We start from the raw sequence: 21879 nt of genomic DNA, 5'->3' as shown, positions 1-21879 counted from the left end.
AAAAACATTATGAGTTGTGTTTTATTCCAAGAGAATTGCTATGTGTGCAGGGATTATCCAGCCTGGCGCCGGCTAGTTCTAGTTTAAATGACTTCTTACCCGGACACTCCACGCTTCTTTCGCTTTGTTGTTAGCCCCGCTCGGCATCCCCGCTACTGCTTCCGCTCACACCGCTTACGTCTCCTCCATTGACGGTCCCCGCTAGTACTTGACTCCGCTGATTCAAAGGCCGTTTGATGTAGCCTGCGAAGTATTCCCATGCTAGCGAGGAGGTCCACCGTACATGCATCTTTCAGTCTATAACGGCCCGATCTATCCACATCCAGAATTGTCTGTCGGTCGTATGTGATCACAGAGTGTCCACGCTTTGAGCCAGTCATGAAATTGACAGAATTGACGGGTATTTTTGCCAAATCGCTCTACACTCCCAAAAGCGTCTGTAATCCGCTGCCTTCAGGGCGCCGCCATCTTAAAACCGACTGTTCTTACCTATTGATACCTGCTGTATTTGAGATCTGCCTATGTCCCGGAAAAAAGAAGCCCCATTACATCTTATGTAGACCACAAGAAGTGTTTTAAATGTAGAAAACAATGCAATTCATAATCCGGTGCACCTTTTGTATAAAAATAGACCTGAACAGACCCGCTCATCGGCAGTGCGTCTAATACGGTCCAAAAAATACGGGACATGAATTTATCCCTAAAAGCTTGATTCACATAATCATTACGACCTGATCTTGTATAATTTTGATGAACACTGAGGATGTTACCCATGCCTTGGGCACTAATACACCCCCATACCATCACAGATGGCTTTTGAACTTTGCGCCTATAACAGCCCGGATGGTTCTTTTCTTCTTTGGTCCGGAGGACATGATGTCCACAGTCTCCAAAAACAATTTGAAATGTGGACTCGTCAGACCAAAGAACACTTTTACACTTTGCATCAGTCCATCTTAGATGAGCTCAGGCCCAACAAAGCCGACAGCGTTTCTGGGTGTAGTTGATGAATGGCTTTCGCTTTGCATAGTAGAGTTTTAACTTGCACTTACAGATGTAGTGATGAACTGTAGTTACTGACAGTGGTTTTCTGAAGTGTTCCTCAGCCCATGTGGTGATATCCTTTACACACCGATTTTGATGCTGTACCGCCTAAGGGATCAAAAGTCACGGGCATTCAATGTTAGTACGTGTAGAGATTTCTCCAGATTCTCTGAACCTTTTGATGATACTACGGACCGTGGATGGTGAAATCCCTAAATTCCTTGCAATAGCTGGTTGAGAAATGTTTTTCTAAAAACAATTTGCTCACGCATTTGTTCACAAAGTGGTGACCCTCGCCCTATCCTTGTTTGTGAATGACTGAGCATTTCATGGAAGCTGCTATTATACCCAATCATGGCACCCACCTGTTCCCAATTAGCCTGTTCACCTGTGGGATTTTTCAAATAAGTGTTTGATGAGCATTCCTCAACTTTCTCAGTCCATTTTGCCACTTGTGCCAGCTTTTTTGAAACCTGTTGCAGGGATCAAATTCCAAATGAGCTAATATTTGCAAAAAATAACAAATTTTTCCAGATCAAACATTAAGTATCTTGTCTTTGCAGGCTATTCAATTGAATATAGGTTGAAAATGATTTGCAAATCATTGTATTCTGTTTTTATTTACGATTTACACAACGTGCCAACTTCACTGGTTTTGGGTTTTGTACTTACAGCGTGTATATAAAATGATGGAGGTGTTGGATTGTTTTTAGAGCACTTTTGAGGCGGAATTGAGTGACTCTAATTAGCTGCATTGTTAGCTGACTTTTGCTATTGTTTATTTACATGGTTGAAAGCATAACAAAATAAAAACACATTTTTATTGTCTTCCATAAGGATTGGGAATGATAGACCAAAACACGAAAACAGTGCATTTCCCCTTTAAAGGGGGCCACAGACATGCTCCATTTACTACAAGTGGGGCATGTTCCTCTTTCTGTCTCCTAAAATCAATGACCATCTCCTTGGTCATTTGTGGTGTTCAGCCTCAGGTTTCATCACCCCTCAGGATCAGGCCCACCACTGTGGGGTCGTCTGCAAACTTGATGATGGTGTTCGAGGAATGAATGGGGACACAGTCAGATGTATATCGGGCGTAGAGGAGGGGGCTCAGCATGCATCCTTGAGGGGAGCGAGTGCTGAGTGAAAGGTTGGAGAAGCAAAGTTTTGTTTTGTGTATTTACCCTTTACAGCCACTCAGGCATATTGTTGATGTACATGTGTAGCTGTTGATATCTGCTGGGCATAGGGATGATGTTTGATAAGAAATTATTGAGTTTGAGCCTATTATTGAATCCTCTTATCGAACCGATTCCTTATCGATTCTCTAATCGAATCCAGATAGGTTGTTGTATATGGAAAACATTTGGTTTAACAAAAGCTCACTTTTATTTTATAAGAAAAAAATGAAATATAATACATAAATAAATATTGACTGTTAACCCCCTAAAAAAAAAAAAAAAAAAATATTGACTGTTGTTACCCAAAGTATATTAAGTGGGATTTTTCAGAAAAACAAATACAAAAAACACAAAAACAACCTGTCTCTTTGATCACTGTAGGTGTATAAATAATAATATAGTGTTAAATAAAATCAGTCCCTTGGGCACAAAACTGAAAATAATACAGCTCTCCAAAAAGTGCACTTCTGCTGCTATTGGAACATACTAACTACACACACAGGCAGACAGCTAACAAACAATCCAAGACGTATAATAAAGTTCCAAAGCAGATTAATCCATTTAGGCTCTTTATTGTTGTTGTTCTTGCTTTGTCTTTTCCTATCTTTACTTTTGTCTTGCACTGGACTGTTATTTTTATTTTTTTTAACTGAAATACACACAATGACAAATGTATAAGCTATGTGATTCAATTAACATACTCAAATTTAATACACACTATTTAAATATTAGCTTCACACAAATATACAGTACTATCATCAAACAAATACTTCTGAGTGTTGAAACTATTTCGATGGTGGAAATACACGACTGGCAGCCATTTTAAGTCCTCAAATCATCCATTGAAACAGTGCACAAAAATCGTTTTTCAATAAATATATTAGTTTTAAATTCAACCACTTTCCTCCTTAATATTGAGTTACATAAACAACTTAAACAGTTTACTTACAGACTTATCTTTTCCAAGGCTTGTAAGAGCTAACACAACTTGTCTACTTCTCAATTGTCTCATGAACTGAACTGACTCGCCAACCCGGAAGTGGCCGGACTAATGACGCGTAGTATTTTCATATCGCCACAAGGTGTCAGTAAGAGTCTACAATCAAATGGGCATAACATTGCCCATTTGGGATTCGTTTCCAGGGATTCGATTAAAGAACCAACTCTTTTTCTTTACTATAGTGGTCGCGATAACGTGTACCAGTTCTCAGAAAGGGATTCGAGTCCGAGGACTCGGTTCTTTTCTTATCGAACAACCGGGAAAACCAGTTTCGAGCATCATCCCTAGCTGGGCATATTTACTTTACAAAAGAAAAGTGTGGGATTCTTCTCTTCTTGCCTTATCTGTATTTGACTTTATTAAATCATGGAATATATTTAGTGTATAGCATAGCCAGGGGATAGAAAGAAGAAGAAAACATTTGACTGAAGGGTAAACTGTAGGGACAAAAGGGGGACAAAAAAGAGAGACAACAACAGCACTACATCAGTAAATAAAATATATTTTAAAAAATGGTACAAGTAATTAAAAAGAAAAACAATAGGGAATTAGACAGTTATGACACAGTAATGACAATGAACCTTCTTATTATTATTACTGCACTATAATTGAAACAATAATAATGCTAATAGAAATATCAATATTAAAACGAATAACAATATTAACCTCTTACGATCGCTTCAAATGCAACAATACATAAATGTAATAAATAATTGGATGACAAAATAAAAAAGATAAAGAAGTAGGGAAAGACAGAGTAGACTTTAGTAACCTTTTACATTATTATGGTAAAAATAGTTTAAGCCTTAGCAGGGTGCCGTATTTTATATGATGTGGGTGATGATTTTAGGTTGTCGTGAAGAATTTGGAGGTAATCCTCCTTTTTCATTGTCCTATTTACTCTCTGTAAAGCACCAGTTCCATTGGCAGCAAAACAGGCCCAGAGCATAATACTACCACCACTATGCTTGACGGTAGGAATGGTGTTCCTGGGATTAAAAGCCTCACTTTTTCTCCTCCAAACATATTGCTGGGTATTGTGGCCAAACAGCAACATTTTTCTTTCATCTGACCACATAAAATTTCCTCCGGAAGGTCTTATCTTTGTCCATGGGATGTCAGATGAAACAAAAATTTAGCTGTTTGAACACCTATTTACGGCTGTAAATGCAACCTGCAACATATTTTCTTTTAATAAAACTGTTCAAGCGAATAAAGCGTCGGCGAGTGTCTATATTTTATACAGCATAAGTTAACCTAAGTCCTGTAAGAGTGAGGAAGTCATACTTTAGTATTTACAGTGTGCTACCTTTGTTTGTTTATAATGAGGTGTGCACATAACAAAAAAAATCATGCAACAAAAGTAAATAACTTCCCAAAGTAATTAATTTGCCCTAATTAGAAGGAACCAGGTTGCATCTAGAACTATACCTAGGTGTGAATTCATAATTTGACTTCATGCATAAACTTCTGAAAGAAATGTACCTCCAAGATAGACCTCCAATCTGATAATTAGCAATATGAATACAGTAGTGGGAAACCCTGTCTATAAAATGAGATTACCTTTCTATGTAGAAAAATAAAAGATAAATAAATGAGTCAGGGTGAATGTTTTCATGAACAACTTGTAACTGAACCATTGTGCAGTACTTGTATCTCTTTTTTTCATTTCGTTCCACTTTTTGTAGAATTTAGGTTTTGCCAAAAGTTGACCCCGGTTTTCGTACGTCGTTTCAGTTCACATACAGCAACACATTGCGCCTAACAAACAAGTCGGATCAACTCGAGTGCTCAAACAGAATCTCACACATTAGTGACTCAAGTCTTGTTGAGTTATTATTACACTTCATGTGTAGATATACATCAGATATGCTCTTGTAATTGAGCTACTGTGTCAAACAATTTCCCTTGGGGATCAATACAGTTTGTCTAAGTCTAAGTCTATGTAGCCTATGCAACTGCAGTCAGAACAATCAGGATGCGTTTATCCGACCAATACATCATCAAAAATCGATACGCGTCATAATGATTGCCAAAACAGACGGTTGCAAAATAACTAGTAATTAGTAAGCAATTAAGTAGTAAGTAAATATTGCATTACTTTAACAAAACAGAAGCTTCAAACATCTGGCATTTGCAGTTGAGATGTTTCAAGAGACCAGTGTGTGTGTGTGTGTGCCTTTAAAAAGCGGTGCATGTTGCTAAATGATATGGTACGCCAGCGCCCAGACGGAGCAGCATTAGCTCAGCTGTGATGGTTAGCTCAGATTCTCGGGCAGTTCCGGCAGCTCTGTTGAATCTTTTCATTAGCGCAAATGAATAAAAAGATTGAATTTGCTTTGATGGCTGTCTCCTTGTCCACAAACAGGTAATTTTAGGATTGCAAGCTTGTCACTTCATTTATTTGTAGTTCATTTTTCCCTCAAGTAGTGTTGTGTATGTGTGCGTTTACATACATGTGTGTTCGCTGTGTAATGTTGCCTCCTCCTATTTTTTAATTTATTTTTTGTATAATTGTACTTTATTTGCTCAGTGGCCTTGTTGTTAGAGCAGTGGTTCTTAGCCTTGTTGGAGGTACCGAACCCCACCAGTTTCATATGAGCATTCACCGAACCCTTCTTTAGTGAAAAATAAAATGTTTTTTTTCAAATTCAAGACAAAGTTATGTTTTTGGTAACACTTTAGTATGGGGAACATATTCTAAGTAACAAAGACTTAATTTAGAGTTTTGTGGGCACTAGGGGAACATGTTCTAAGTAACAAAAACTTAAATTAGAGTTATTTGGTTAGGGTTAGGGGGTTAGGGCTAGGGTTAATAAGGCCATGCCGAATAAGGCATTAATAAGTACTTAATAATGACTAGTTCAGAGCCAATATGTTACTAATTTGCATGTTAATAAGCAAATAATTAATGGTTAATATGTTCCCCATAATAGAGTGTTACCCTGTTTTTTTACTGGTGCACAAAATGAACCGTGCATGAACATCACCATGTTCACAGAACAAAACCAACACAGTGCATAAACTCACAACAAATTACACACCTGCAAATCAGTCTGACTTCTGCTGTTGCCGTATCCGTAATACGCCGATAGGGAGAATTTTTTATTTACACGATGAGTCGGGTGTGTTTTGACCTCTGCCGAACCCCTGAGCCCGACTCACCAAACCCCTAGGGTTCGATCGAACCCAGGTTAAGAACCGCTGTGTTAGAGTGTCCGCCCTGAGATGGGTAGGTCGTGAGTTCAAACCCCGGCCGAGTCATACCAAAGACTATAAAAATGGGACCCATTAACTCCCTGCTTAGCACTCAGCATCAAAGGTTGGAATTGGGGGTTAAATCACCAAAAATTATTCCCGGGCGTGGCCACCGCTGCCGCTCACTGCTCCCCTCACCTCCCAGGGGGTGGACAAGGGGATGGGTCTAATGCAGAGGACAAATTTCACCACACCTAGTGTGTGTGTGAATATCATTGGTACTTGAACTTAACTTTTACTTTAACTATTTAATTTACACTGTCATGATGTGGACTATGGCGGGTTTGTTTTTCCGAGATGCAATAAAAGTTGGAGCGGACATGACGTGAAGTTGAAGACATATTTAATTTTAACACTCAAAAGGAACAATAAACAAAAGGCGCCCACAACGGAGGTAGAAAACTTGGCTATGAAAAACAAAACTACCAATTTGGCGTAAACTATGGACAGAAAACAAAACTTGCTAACTATGGCCTTAATAAACAATAACTTACTTGCAGACGAAAGGAGCAGCATGAACGATGGACATGAAACAGAGTGTCAGGAGTGTGATGTCGCCAGGCTGACTGCCTGGCAACTACAGGGTTAAATAGTGAAGATATGATTAAAGACAGGTGCGTGAGTCGTGAGGACAGGTGAAAACTAATGGGTTGCTATGGTGACAAACAAGAGTGCACAATGAGTCCAAACGTGGAACAGGTGAAACTAATGGGTAACCATGGAAACAAGACAAGGGAATGAAAAGCAGGAACTAAAAAGAGTCCAAAACCAAGTAGAACATAACTTAAACAAAACATGATTACACAGATATGACAGAGCCCCTCCCTTAAGGACATATACCAGATGTCCATAAAAATAAAAACAAAACAATGATCAATAGTCATGGGAGGACGGGAGGGGGACATGGCGGTGGGTTGCCAGACGACGTGTACCCGTATCCGACCGGGGCAGAGTTAGGTGGCGGCGACGCGTAGAGCACCACTGTACCAGACGAGGTGGGCGACCTGGGAATGGCCACATCCATGGCCGACGAGGAGGTGGGCGCACTTGGCGTGGCGGACGCCCATGGAATGGCCACATCCGTGGCTGACTAGGAGGTGGATGCGTTGTCATCGTGGCAGGCGGCGAAGCTTGGCGTGGCGCGTCAGGCGGCGAAGCTTGGCGTGGCGGGTCAGGCGGCGAAGCTTGGCGTGGCGCGTCTTGGCATGGCGCGTCTTGTCGTGGCGAAGCTTGTCGTGGCCATGGTTGGTCTTGGTCTTGGCATGGTTGGTCTTGGTCTTGGACTTGGTCTTGGCATGGTTGTTCTTGGACTTGGTCTTGGCATGGTGTGTCTTGGACTTGGTCTTGGCATGGTGTGTCTTGGACTTGGTCTTGGCATGGTGTGTCTTGGACTTGGTCTTGGTGTGGGGGGTCTTGGACTTGGCGTAAGGGGTCTTGGTCTAGGCTTGAGGGGTCTTGGTCTAGGCTTGAGGGGTCTTGGTCTTGGCTTGAGGCGTCTTGGCGTGGAGCTGCGACTGGCGGCACTTGGCGTCGTGGAGCTGCGACTGGCGGCACTTGGCGTCGTGGAGCTGCGACTGGCAGCACTTGGCGTCGTGGAGCTGCGACTGGCGGCACTTGGCGTCGTGAAGCTGCGACTGGCGGCACTTGGCGTCGTGAAGCTGCGACTGGCGGCACTTGGCGTTGTGGAGCAGGTAACGGAGCTTGGCGTGGTGCTACTACTGGTGGCGCTTGGCGTGGAGCTGCGACTGGTGGCGCTTGGCGTGGAGCTGGGCCCGTTGATCGCCTTGGAGCAGGGCGTGGAGCAGGTGGAGGTGGCCTAGCTGGGGGTTGCGGCTTGGCAGGTCGAAAGACTGTTGGTGGCGGCCGTGCTGGTGGCTGTGGCTTGGCGTAACAAAAGACAGGTGGTGGTGGCCGAGCTGGAGGCTGTGGCTTGGCATGGCGATGCTGACCCACCCCACCTGAACAATTCCCCCCCCTAGCCCCCCCCCCTCAAGGAGCGGATCCCAGACGCGCTCCCCGCAGTCTGTAACCGTCTTTTGGGGTGGGTGGAGGGAGGTCAGGAGGGGGGCAGAATCCTCCCCTCCAAACTGTCCAAAATGTCTTTCTTTTTGTACCTGGGATCTTGTGGGTGAAAAAAAATGTGTGACTTGGGCGTGGCTTGACTCCTGGGGGGCGGGGCATGGAATTTGGGTGGCTTGGATTGACAAGATATAGAATTTGGAAAAAAAATCTCCAGGTCTCTGGCGTGCTCCTTGAGCTGCCAGGCTGGCTGTCTTCTATCTACGCCCGGAGGGGGAGGAGCCCGCGGGAGTGGAGCATCCTGTCCACTCGCAGAAGTCTTTCCTCTTCCTTGGCGACGTTTCTGGGACGAGAGTGACGCGCTGATCGGCACCAGCTTGCCTCCGGGCCCCCACATCATCCCCCTGCGCTCCCTGGGGGAAAAACGCAGTGTTTCCGCCTCCATTGCGCGCAGGACTTCCCACGCTCCCTCATCCAACTTTTTTGCGGAAAAACTTTCTTGTGCTGGCGACATTCTGTCATGATGTGGACTATGGCGGGTATGTTTTTCCGAGATGCAATAAAAGTTGGAGCGGACATGGCGTGAAGTTGAAGACATATTTAATTTTAACACTCAAAAGGAACAATAAACAAAAGGCGCCCACAACGGAGGTAGAAAACTTGGCTATGAAAAACAAAACTACCAATTTGGCGTAAACTATGGACAGAAAACAAAACTTGCTAACTATGGCCTTAATAAACAATAACTTACTTGCAGACGAAAGGAGCAGCATGAACGATGGACATGAAACAGAGTGTCAGGAGTGTGATGTCGCCAGGCTGACTGCCTGGCAACTACAGGGTTAAATAGTGAAGATATGATTAAAGACAGGTGCGTGAGTCGTGAGGACAGGTGAAAACTAATGGGTTGCTATGGTGACAAACAAGAGTGCACAATGAGTCCAAACGTGGAACAGGTGAAACTAATGGGTAACCATGGAAACAAGACAAGGGAATGAAAAGCAGGAACTAAAAAGAGTCCAAAACCAAGTAGAACATAACTTAAACAAAACATGATTACACAGATATGACAGAGCCCCTCCCTTAAGGACATATACCAGATGTCCATAAAAATAAAAACAAAACAATGATCAATAGTCATGGGAGGACGGGAGGGGGACATGGCGGTGGGTTGCCAGACGACGTGTACCCGTATCCGACCGGGGCAGAGTTAGGTGGCGGCGACGCGTAGAGCACCACTGTACCAGACGAGGTGGGCGACCTGGGAATGGCCACATCCATGGCCGACGAGGAGGTGGGCGCACTTGGCGTGGCGGACGCCCATGGAATGGCCACATCCGTGGCTGACTAGGAGGTGGATGCGTTGTCATCGTGGCAGGCGGCGAAGCTTGGCGTGGCGCGTCAGGCGGCGAAGCTTGGCGTGGCGGGTCAGGCGGCGAAGCTTGGCGTGGCGCGTCTTGGCATGGCGCGTCTTGTCGTGGCGAAGCTTGTCGTGGCCATGGTTGGTCTTGGTCTTGGCATGGTTGGTCTTGGTCTTGGACTTGGTCTTGGCATGGTTGTTCTTGGACTTGGTCTTGGCATGGTGTGTCTTGGACTTGGTCTTGGCATGGTGTGTCTTGGACTTGGTCTTGGCATGGTGTGTCTTGGACTTGGTCTTGGTGTGGGGGGTCTTGGACTTGGCGTAAGGGGTCTTGGTCTAGGCTTGAGGGGTCTTGGTCTAGGCTTGAGGGGTCTTGGTCTTGGCTTGAGGCGTCTTGGCGTGGAGCTGCGACTGGCGGCACTTGGCGTCGTGGAGCTGCGACTGGCGGCACTTGGCGTCGTGGAGCTGCGACTGGCGGCACTTGGCGTCGTGGAGCTGCGACTGGCAGCACTTGGCGTCGTGGAGCTGCGACTGGCGGCACTTGGCGTCGTGGAGCTGCGACTGGCGGCACTTGGCGTCGTGGAGCTGCGACTGGCAGCACTTGGCGTCGTGGAGCTGCGACTGGCGGCACTTGGCGTCGTGAAGCTGCGACTGGCGGCACTTGGCGTCGTGAAGCTGCGACTGGCGGCACTTGGCGTTGTGGAGCAGGTAACGGAGCTTGGCGTGGTGCTACTACTGGTGGCGCTTGGCGTGGAGCTGCGACTGGTGGCGCTTGGCGTGGAGCTGGGCCCGTTGATCGCCTTGGAGCAGGGCGTGGAGCAGGTGGAGGTGGCCTAGCTGGGGGTTGCGGCTTGGCAGGTCGAAAGACTGTTGGTGGCGGCCGTGCTGGTGGCTGTGGCTTGGCGTAACAAAAGACAGGTGGTGGTGGCCGAGCTGGAGGCTGTGGCTTGGCATGGCGATGCTGACCCACCCCACCTGAACAATTCCCCCCCTTAGCCCCCCCCCCCTCAAGGAGCGGATCCCAGACGCGCTCCCCGCAGTCTGTAACCGTCTTTTGGGGTGGGTGGAGGGAGGTCAGGAGGGGGGCAGAATCCTCCCCTCCAAACTGTCCAAAATGTCTTTCTTTTTGTACCTGGGATCTTGTGGGTGAAAAAAAATGTGTGACTTGGGCGTGGCTTGACTCCTGGGGGGCGGGGCATGGAATTTGGGTGGCTTGGATTGACAAGATATAGAATTTGGAAAAAAAATCTCCAGGTCTCTGGCGTGCTCCTTGAGCTGCCAGGCTGGCTGTCTTCTATCTACGCCCGGAGGGGGAGGAGCCCGCGGGAGTGGAGCATCCTGTCCACTCGCAGAAGTCTTTCCTCTTCCTTGGCGACGTTTCTGGGACGAGAGTGACGCGCTGATCGGCACCAGCTTGCCTCCGGGCCCCCACATCATCCCCCTGCGCTCCCTGGGGGAAAAACGCAGTGTTTCCGCCTCCATTGCGCGCAGGACTTCCCACGCTCCCTCATCCAACTTTTTTGCGGAAAAACTTTCTTGTGCTGGCGACATTCTGTCATGATGTGGACTATGGCGGGTATGTTTTTCCGAGATGCAATAAAAGTTGGAGCGGACATGGCGTGAAGCTGAAGACATATTTAATTTTAACACTCAAAAGGAACAATAAACAAAAGGCGCTCACAGCGGAGGTAGAAAACTTGGCTATGAAAAACAAAACTATCCCTTTGGCGTAAACTATGGACAGAAAACAAAACCTGCTAACTATGGCCTTAATAAACAATAACTTACTTGCAGACAAAAGGAGCAGCATGAACGATGGACATGAAACAGAGTGTCAGGAGTGTGATGTCGCCAGGCTGACTGCCTGGCAACTACAGGGTTAAATAGTGAAGACATGATTAAAGACAGGTGCGTGAGTCGTGAGGACAGGTGAAAACTAATGGGTTGCTATGGTGACAAACAAGAGTGCACAATGAGTCCAAACGTGGAACAGGTGAAACTAATGGGTAACCATGGAAACAAGACGAGGGAATGAAAAGCAGGAACTAAAAAGAGTCCAAAACCAAGTACAACATAACTTAAACAAAACATGATCGCACAGATATGACATACACATTCTTAATTCCAAACCAATCCCAGCCCAGCAACACCCCGAAAAGCAATGCACAGAGCAATTGAGAAGACACACAAACACTAAGAAAAACAAAAAGGTGAAACAAAAATGAATAATAACAGCAATATGAATAATAATAACAACAACGATGCTAACCTCAATAACAGTGATTAAAAACATTGAACAACAACAAGTAAACAAATCACTTTTATTATTACCCATCATTTCCATCAGCATCACGGCCATTAATAAAAAACATTAATAGTGTCACACTTGCGTTACATCTCATAAGCTGGACAGCCACACCGCACTGTGTCCATTATTCACCACAAGGATGCGTATGTGATATCAAGTTCATGTTAGTGTGGTGCTGGTTGTTGCTTTAATTAGTAAAAAAGATATTTCCTTCATTGAACTTGCTGTGCTTCTGACGCTGTAATGTTGACATACAACCCCATCAAAAGTAGCGTGCCACGTTACATCAAACATTTATCTAATGGTGTTTTAATGTACATACAAATAATTCAATTACTCGTTACAAGGAATTTTTTTTTCATTTTCATTACAGTATGTGTGTATGGAAACTGACTAATAATAACTGAAATATTATGTGTCCTATTATACTTCTCACTCACTGTTTTGTATATTTCTGCAATAATCAGAGAGACATACCGGTATGATGACCTGCAAGGTACAATGTTTTCTTCTTTTTTTTTGTCCTGTCATGCTACTCAGGCAAATCATATTAATGTAGATGACCATATTCGCTGTACAGTTTTACTTTGCAAAAGTGAAGTGTGGGATACTTCTCTTGTTGCCTTACTTGTATTTGACTTTATTAAATGGATGCATATTATTATTTGGTGCAGGAGGGGATAGAAAGAGAAAAAAAGGAAGACAGAGGGGGAAATTGCGGGGACAAGAGGGGGATAAGATAGAGAGACAACAACAACAACAAGAATTACAGCAATAACAACAACAACAATAGAACAAATTCAGCAAACATGATACGAAAAGTGGCAGCAAAAAAGCAGTTAGTGAAGTAAATATTAATAACACAGAATTGACAATGAACATTGTTATACTACAAATGGAGCAATACAAATACCAATAGAAATAGCATTATTGATAATGAATAATAACAATAAATACCTCTATTTTCAACAATACAGTTGTTTCAAATGCAGCAATACATAAATGTAATAATAACTTGCAATACAAAAGAAAGCAGAGAAATGGAGGGGAAGAAAAAGAAGCTAGCTATATTAACCTTGTAGATTGTTATAGTAACACTAGGTTAAGCTTTGTGTTTTACCCAGTTTGTTAATATGTGTTTGGTGAAACATGGTTGTATGCATGAGTGTATGTATGCATATGTGCATGTATATGTACAGTATGTGTATATGTATGTTTGTACAGTAAATGTGCATGTGGATGTATGTACCGTGAGTGTGTATGTATTTACTGTATTTGTGAATGTATGTGGGAGCGTATGTACCTATGTATGTGGGTAAGTACCAATGTGTGCGCGTATGTATGTATTAATGAATTAATATACGTATGTGTGTATAAATGTATGTATAATTGTGTGTCTGGGAGTATGTATGTAAATTTGTATGTACAATATATTTGTCTCCCAGTGTGTGCGGGAGCCAGAGTACGACCCCAGCCACCCAGGCAGCCCAACCCAAAACAGAGGGTGCGGTGCCCGGGGAACAAGGGACCACCGACCCCACGCAGCCAGGCCGGCCAGCGACAGGAACCCCAGAGCCGGCTGGGCCTACCGTGCCACCCGGCAGGGCCATAGACAGACAAGCCCAGGAGAGGACAAGGCACGGGAGAAGCAGGAGACAGCCAACCCCCCCGGGAGAGCAGGGCAGGGCCCCCCCAGGCCGTCCCCCCGAAGTCGGCCAAAACGGTACAACGTTTCCAATGCTGTCCACAGGTTAAGGGGCACACATACCACAACACCATTGTTAGATCGCGGATGCTTTCACTCGCTCACTCTGGTTGCCTTGGCTTCCTCCCACTGATCAAAGAAAACACCAGACGCAAATTAGTCCAAGTTGTAAATGTAAACATAAATGGTTTTTGGTGTCCATATGTAAATTGATGACGAGTGATAAGTTCAAGATCTACCTTCCACTCTGACCTAGGGTTGTCCTGATACCAATATTTTAGTACCGGTACCAAAATGTATTTCAATACTTAACTAAAATGTATTTCAATACTTAACTAAAATAAAGACAACCACAAAAGAAAATGTAAATATTTGCTTTATTTGAACATATAATCTTATGATACATATGTGTTTTATTGCAATCAAAGAATAATTGTGTCATTAAATAACATAGTGAACATACTAGTTAACTTCTCTTTTAGTAGTGAGTAGGCAAACCGGTAACAAAAGGTTCCAAATTTGGCTGCTGAAGTTTGCAGTAATATATTGTGTAATTTTGGTCAAAATTATGACAGACAAGCTGTAGAAAACGGATGGCATATTTATCTACTTGTTCAATTGCTGTTAATACCTGTTTTATTTCTGTTTTAACATGTTCTATCTACACTTCTGTTACAATTTAATAACCACGTACGCTTCTGTTGTTTGGATACTTTAACATAAGTTTTGGGTGACATTACAAATTTTGATATCAATCCATTACCAAGTAGTCACAGGATCATACATTGGTCATAATTAAAGATATTCTGTTCCAGGGACGTATTTCCTGAGTTTATAAACAATAACAACGATAGGGGAAGGAGACGACACCACGAGGAAGGTCAGGTTAACAGGTTTATTTAAACCTTTGATGAGTGTGTGGGAGGTGTATGTTACTCTAAGTGTGTGGTGCCAGATGATGTGTAGAATTAATAATGTAAATGTTACCGGGGTTGTTGTAAGTGCGTGTTGGATGAATCCTTAGTCAGTCCAGAGGGGAGAGGCAAAGAGGTAGTCCGTGGGCAGGCCGGTGGTTGGGGGCAGGAGAGAAGGGACGAGGTCCGTGTCCAAGCAGAGGTCGAGGACCGAGGGAGGCAGTCCAGAATCCAGAGGGAAGTCGAGGTACACAACTCGAACACGGGGAAACAGGAAGGACACTGTGGAGGACACAAAGGACATGAGACGCGGGAAACTAGGAACACTAGGAGATAGCAAGTAGGCGGGAGGGAAGCCAGAGACGGGATGCTTTCTGCGAGGAGAAACTATGTTTCCGGCGTAAGCTCCATGGGTCCACTGGTCTTTATTAGTCCCAGGTGCGCGGAATGATGATTGTCTGCAGCTTCGCTGTTGTGTGGGCGTGAGGTGCCCAGCAGGAGCAGGGGCGTGTCTTGGCATGCTGCCAACTGAGGTGCTGGCAGAACTTGCTGCCGATGAAAGGCGGGTTCGGGCCCGCGTCGTGACAAACAAATGACAAAAGATTTTGCGATAATAAAAATTAGCAATGTAATCATTGACTATATACGCCCTTGTACTTGGTATCATGACAGTCGATGTCTGTGTAGATCCACCCATGGTATTAGATTACATTGATGAGCGCTAGCTTGCTGTTAGCTATTGTGTCCTCCTACGGTGTGTAGTGAATCATATTTAGCTATTCCTTGTCCTGCATGATACTTGTAAGAAACATAGTTTATTTGTCGCCATAGAGGCAAGGATTAGTCATTTAGAAGTAGCTAAAACACTGCCGACTGCAGGTGGATGTTAGCCGCTAGCCATGCTTTAAAGCACCTCTTGCTGAGCGGCGATTCAGTGTTATAGCTTCAATTTTATTGTTAGTTTTTAAGCCAAAATGCGTCCATTCTCCCTTTTCGGTCTACGCACTGTTTCTGCTTGGAAGTACTGCGTGTGTATGTGTGTTGCTGAATGCTTCTGCTTGTAAAAGCAGAAATGTCATGACATGACGACGGCACGCTGTCATGTCCGGAAAAAAAAAAGAAATACTGGTATTTTTAGAGGCAGTATACATAGTACTGTTTTTAATTCAGTAGTATTGTGGTACTTTCTTAGTAACTGTATACCGTACAACCCTACTCCAACCATGAGCAGGATAGAAAATGGTTGGGTAGTTGTTTTTTTGGGTGCATCTTACTCGTGATCATGACCGTCACATATAATGATGGATTGAGGTATCACAGAGTAGAAGCCCTTTCAGCTAATTACCCATTATCCCACACAGTCTTTACATGTCTAGTACGTGTGTTAAATAAAAACAAGTTCACCCACAGAGGCCGTCTGTCACTAGAAATGTTTAATGAAAGGCATCGGACCACCTACCACTGTTTCCAGAGCAGATTAATGCCAAACTAACAGACTGATATCAGTTGTGCACACGGTGACAACCCTTTTTTCAAAATGGACAGATTTATTACCATAATAGAGACCGGTCTGTGGGAGCCGGATGCAGACGGTGTTGCCACATGTCAGCCTGATGACAGCCTCAATGTGATTCTAATTGATTTCAATGATTCTGTTCGAGTTTTAATCACTGAGCGTTGCAGGAAAACCGCAACAAATGTGTTTTTCTTGCTGGAGGTGCCCCCATTTGGATGCTTGTGGTGTTGAAAAATAGAACATGCAGAGTTAAAGCAGGCAAGAGTCGAACTTTTGCATAATCAATTCTCTAAATTCAAGCATTGGCGTCATTCTCTTTTCAAGAAGTTCAAGAAGTTCTTCCAGATCACAAGTATCGTAGCATTAGTGTTGTTCCGATACCAATATTTTGGTACCGGTAACAGTACCAAAATGTATTTCGCTACTTTTCGGTACTTTTCTAAATAAAGGGGACCACAAAAAAATTGCATTATTGGCTTTATTTTAACAAAAAATATTAGGGTACATTAAACATATGTTTCTTATTGCAAGTTTGTCCTTAAATAAAATAGTGAACATACAAGACAACTTGTATTTTAGTAGTAAATAAACAAACAAAGGCTCCTAATTTAGCTGCTGACATATGCAGTAACATATTGTCATTTTCCATTCTATTATTTTGTCAAAATTAAGGACAAGTGGTAGAAAATTAATTATTAATCTACTTGTTCATTTACTGTTAATATCTGCTTACTTTCTGTTTTAACATGTTCTATCTACACTTCTGTTAAATAATAATAATAATAATAATAATAATAATAATAATAATAATAATAATAATAATAATAAATAATAATCACTTATTCTTCTGTTTAGGATACTTTACATTAGTTTTGGATGATACCACAACTTTGGGTATCAATCCGATACAAAGTAGTTACAGGATGAGACATCGGATTGATACCCGGCGGTATAGCTCGGTTGGTAGAGTGGCCGTGCCATCAACCTGAGGGTTGCAGGTTCGATCCCCGCTTCCGCCATCCTAGTCACTGCCGTTGTGTCCTTGGGCAAGACACTTTACCCACCTGCTCCCAGTGCCACCCAAACTGGTTTAAATGTAACTTAGATATTGGGTTTTCACTATGTAAAGCGCTTTGAGTCACTAGAGAAAAGCGCTATATAAATATAATTCACTTCACTTCACTACCCACATTTGTGGTATCATCCAAAACTAATGTAAAGTATCAAACAAAAGAAGAATACGTTTTTATTACATTTTAACAGAAGTGTAGATAGAACATGTTAAAAGAGAAAGTAAGCAGATATTAACAGTAAATGAACAAGTAGATTAATAATTAATTTTCTAACACTTGTCCTTAATAATCTTGACAAAATAATAGAATGATAAATGACACAATATGTTACTGCATATGTCAGCAGACTAATTAGGAGCCTTTGTTTGTGTACTTACTACTAAAATACAAGTTGTCTAGTATGTTCACTATTTTATTTAAGGACTCAATTGCAATAAGAAACATATGTTTAATGTACCCGAAGATTTTTTGTTAAAATAAAGCAAAAAATGCAATGTTTTTGTGGTCCACTTTATTTAGAAAAGTACCGCAAAGTATCAAATCAATTTTGGTAATGGTACCGGTACCAAAATATTGGTATCGGGACAACACTACTGTCTACACACCGTGTCTGCTTGTAAGTACTCCGTGATTATGCACTGCTGAACATGCTTGTCTGCACAACGTGGTGGACCGGTACTTTTTAGAGGCGGTATAATACCGAATATGATTCATTAGTATCGCGCTACTATACTAATCAATCATCGTACAACCCTATGTAGCATATAAACCATTAATTAATGGAATACAAAAATCGACATTGTGTTAATATTTGCAAAGCATTTTCTAGGCTCACGTTTGATGACATTTATAGTTTGCCACACAGCTGGACGTTGCTGCAAGCATCAATTCTCCTCTACTTTTCTTCACCTCAAGCCAGCATTTTAGAAATTAATTGCTCCCCTGTTGCCACGCGAATCGGCGACTGGCTCGCGTCATTCCAAACTACTTCTGACATTTTGAATACTGCTGTGTGTTTTCCCTGCGGCGTACTTCTGATACGGAATGTTTCTTTCGGGGAGGGGGGGGGACTATATTTAAAGGACGAACACTGTGACTGTCAAAGAGAAAACATTATCAAAGGAGCCTCCAGCCCATCATTGCCAGAGAGATGTCGCGGCCATTTCATCTCGGAGAGAAGGCTTTTTTTTTTTTCTAGAGTTCGTATTTAGAGGGCGCCGGGCGACACGCTCTGTTGACGCTCTATGCTATTTCACATGAAGTGCTATAGTCATCCACCAAACAGCAGACAGCATCGCCGGCTCCCTGAGGGGGTCATTACGATGGGGATGAGTGGCTGGAAGGCGCTCAAATACATAGGGCAGAGTGACAGCGGGCGAGGACAAAGTACAATATGGTCAAGAAATAGAAATTGGAATGTGCTGATTTGAAGAAGAGTCTGTTAAAGAAATGATCCACAGTTTTGAGTCCTGCCCGCATCTCCAGTTATGGGATCATGCGACTCTATAAATATGTTATAACGAAAAGTGAACTGTCCAAAACATACTTTACGAGTATTAGACTGCACCTTTTTGGTTCATCGAGATTTATTAAAATACTGATCAGACGTTAAATGTTACAGCTTTGGTCTCACTCCTGCAAAAGCATTTATCAGTCAGTCAATATTGCTTTAACTCAAACTCCACCCAATGGGATTACAGTGACCGGTGCAATGGACTTCGAGTGGATCTAGATCATAGTGTGAGAGTCCAGTCAATAGTGGGGCCAGCCGGAGATCGTCTTGGGTGGAGACAAGTCAGCAGCGCAGAGACGTCCCCAACTGATGCACAGATGAGTGGTCCACCCCGGTGTTACGTTCCACGTAGTGGTGGTTTGTTTGTTTTTTGTTTCTTCTTCTATTGTTTTTACAGGTCACACTCAATCACTGCTTCTGCTGCCAATCAACCGGTTCCTGTTCCCAGCTGCTCCTCATTTCACCTGTTGATCAGCCAGCCAATCCCGGTCCACCATTCATCCTCCTGTGCTGCTTAAAACCACCTGCTCACCACTGGATGAGATGGATTCTTTTTCTGACATGCTGTGTGGAGCTTTGAGAGACGCTACTTTGTCTTTGACGCTACTTTGTTTTGTAATCATTGTTGTTAAGCTCTTTGCTAAACTTGTGCCACCTGTTTTTTTGTCTTCCTTTTTGTTTGACCTTTCAACTTTTGTAAGTATCTGCAGCCTAGTCTTGGGAAAGGTTAGACAGAGGCCTCTATACATTACACACGTAGGATTTGTTTGTGTATAGAGACACCAGGCTTAGTGGTGGCTGTCACCCTTCTATGTTTTGGACCCCCTCTTTGACTAGTGTAGGTAGGTAGGTATTTGGTTTGTGCTAATTAAATAGCTTTAGTTAGTCAGCTTACCTTTTCTTTTCTAGAGGTGTATTTTGGTATGTTTTGTTCATTTCTTTGACAGCACCTGTATTCCCAAGCTAGGCTAGTGTTGTGTCTTGTTGTAACCCCTCCCCCCTTGGTTACTTTTCAATACACTAGTTTTTGTTTTCAATTCTTGGCTTCTGTGTCTATAATTTACAACTCATTTGGTTTATACACTTTTATGTTGCGTTCCCCTACGATCCCTAGACTCTGAACCATCTGGGAACGTAACACCCGGGTCCCGACTTTGAACAGCTAGCGGTTCATCTGTGGTCACCTAATCTGTGCCCCCCTCTCCTTCATGGAGAGGGGGGGCAGAGCAGAAAAGAGACGGCAGATCGAGAAATAGCCCCGATAAAGAATTATTCTCCCTCTTTAAAGTTAAAGTGCAGACAAGTCCAATGAGTGCATGAGTCCAAAAGTGTTCCTGGAGGCGGGGTGGGGCGACCGAAAAAAGGCGAAATGGAGAGTAGGGAGACGATTGAGTTTGTCCCATGCATGGATGAGGAGATTTTGAAAATAGGACGTGTTCCTAAACCTTTCATTGTCTTAAAATATTAAATCTGAAGCTTGTTCGTCCTTTTTCAGACTTTAACCTTTGTGCTGGTCTTACTTCAGACTAGGGTTGTCCCGATACCAATATTTTGGTACCGGCACCGGTACCAACATGTATTTTGATACTTTTCCAATTAAAGAGGACCACAAAAAAATTGCATTATTTTAACAAAAAATCTTACGGAACATTAAACATAGGTTTCTTATTGCAATCGAAGAACAATTTTGGCCTTAAATAAAATAGTGAACATACTAGACAGTAGGGCTGGGAATCTTTGGGTGTCCCACGATTCGATTCAAAATCGATTCTTGGGGTCACGATTCGATTCAAAATCGATTTTTTTTTTTCAATTCAAAACGATTCTCGATTCAAAAACGTTTGTTTTTTTTTCGTTTTTTTTTTTTAAATAATACACAACAATACCATAATAATGCAATACAATTTAATTTTGGATTTCTGAACTTGTAATTTCTTGCAGTGTTTATTAAGTGGTAATATGTCACATTTGTCCCAATTAACTTTATACCCTGATAAACAGCCATATTCAGTGATGACATTATTGATATAAAGAAGACAGGAGTTAACATGTGACAGGTAAAAAAATTATGTTGTCACAATACATCGATAGGTTATTATACTGAGAGCCAATATTTATACCATGAATATTATTTCCACTTCTTATTTTTGCAGCTAAGGGTTGAATAACCAAATTAAATAATAATCCAGATGCAGGACATCCGTGTTTTACTCCTCTTTTTAACAAAAAAGGTTCTGAAATATGATTATTGGTTTTGACTGATGCCATGGGCCTTGTATAAGGCATCTTAATCCATTGTATAAAATTATCTCCAAATCCAAATTTACGTAATGTGCAAAACATAAATGAGCAGTTTATGCGGTGGAATGCCTTCTCCGCATCAACAGTACATACTGCTGTGGGATAAGGGAGACTTCTAGCATAGTAAATAACATTAAACAATTTCCTTGTATTGTCTGAAGATTGTCGACCTTCCATGAAGCCAGTTTGGTCAGTATGAATTAATTTTCCTATTACATTTGATAATCGTGTGGGTAAGATTTTTGCCAAGATTCAAAAGGATTCTCTATTCATTCAAAGGATTTCAGCAGGATCTACCCCAGTCTGCTGACATGCAAGCAGAGTAGTAGATTTTTGTAGAAAGCTTCTATAATTGTAAAGGACAATGTTTTATCAACTGTTTGCAATGATGTACATTTGTTTTAACTATTAAATGAACCAAAAATATGACTTATTTTATCTTTGTGAAAATATTGGACACAGTGTGTTGTCAAGTTTATGAGATGCGATGCAAGTGTAAGCCACTCTGACACTATTGTTCTTTTTTATTTTAATGTCTAATGATAATGTCAACGAGAGATTGCATTGTTATGGTATTGCTGTGTATTGTTTTGTTGGATTGATTAATAAAAAAAATAAAAAATAAATTAAAAAAATAATAAAAATAAAAATAATTTTTTTAAAAAAATCGATTTTTTAAAAATGAGA

Source organism: Entelurus aequoreus, linkage group LG13 (assembly GCF_033978785.1).
Source record: "Entelurus aequoreus isolate RoL-2023_Sb linkage group LG13, RoL_Eaeq_v1.1, whole genome shotgun sequence".
In the NCBI taxonomy this organism is placed as follows: Eukaryota; Metazoa; Chordata; class Actinopteri; order Syngnathiformes; family Syngnathidae; genus Entelurus; species Entelurus aequoreus.
This window is presented reverse-complemented; position numbering follows the sequence as displayed.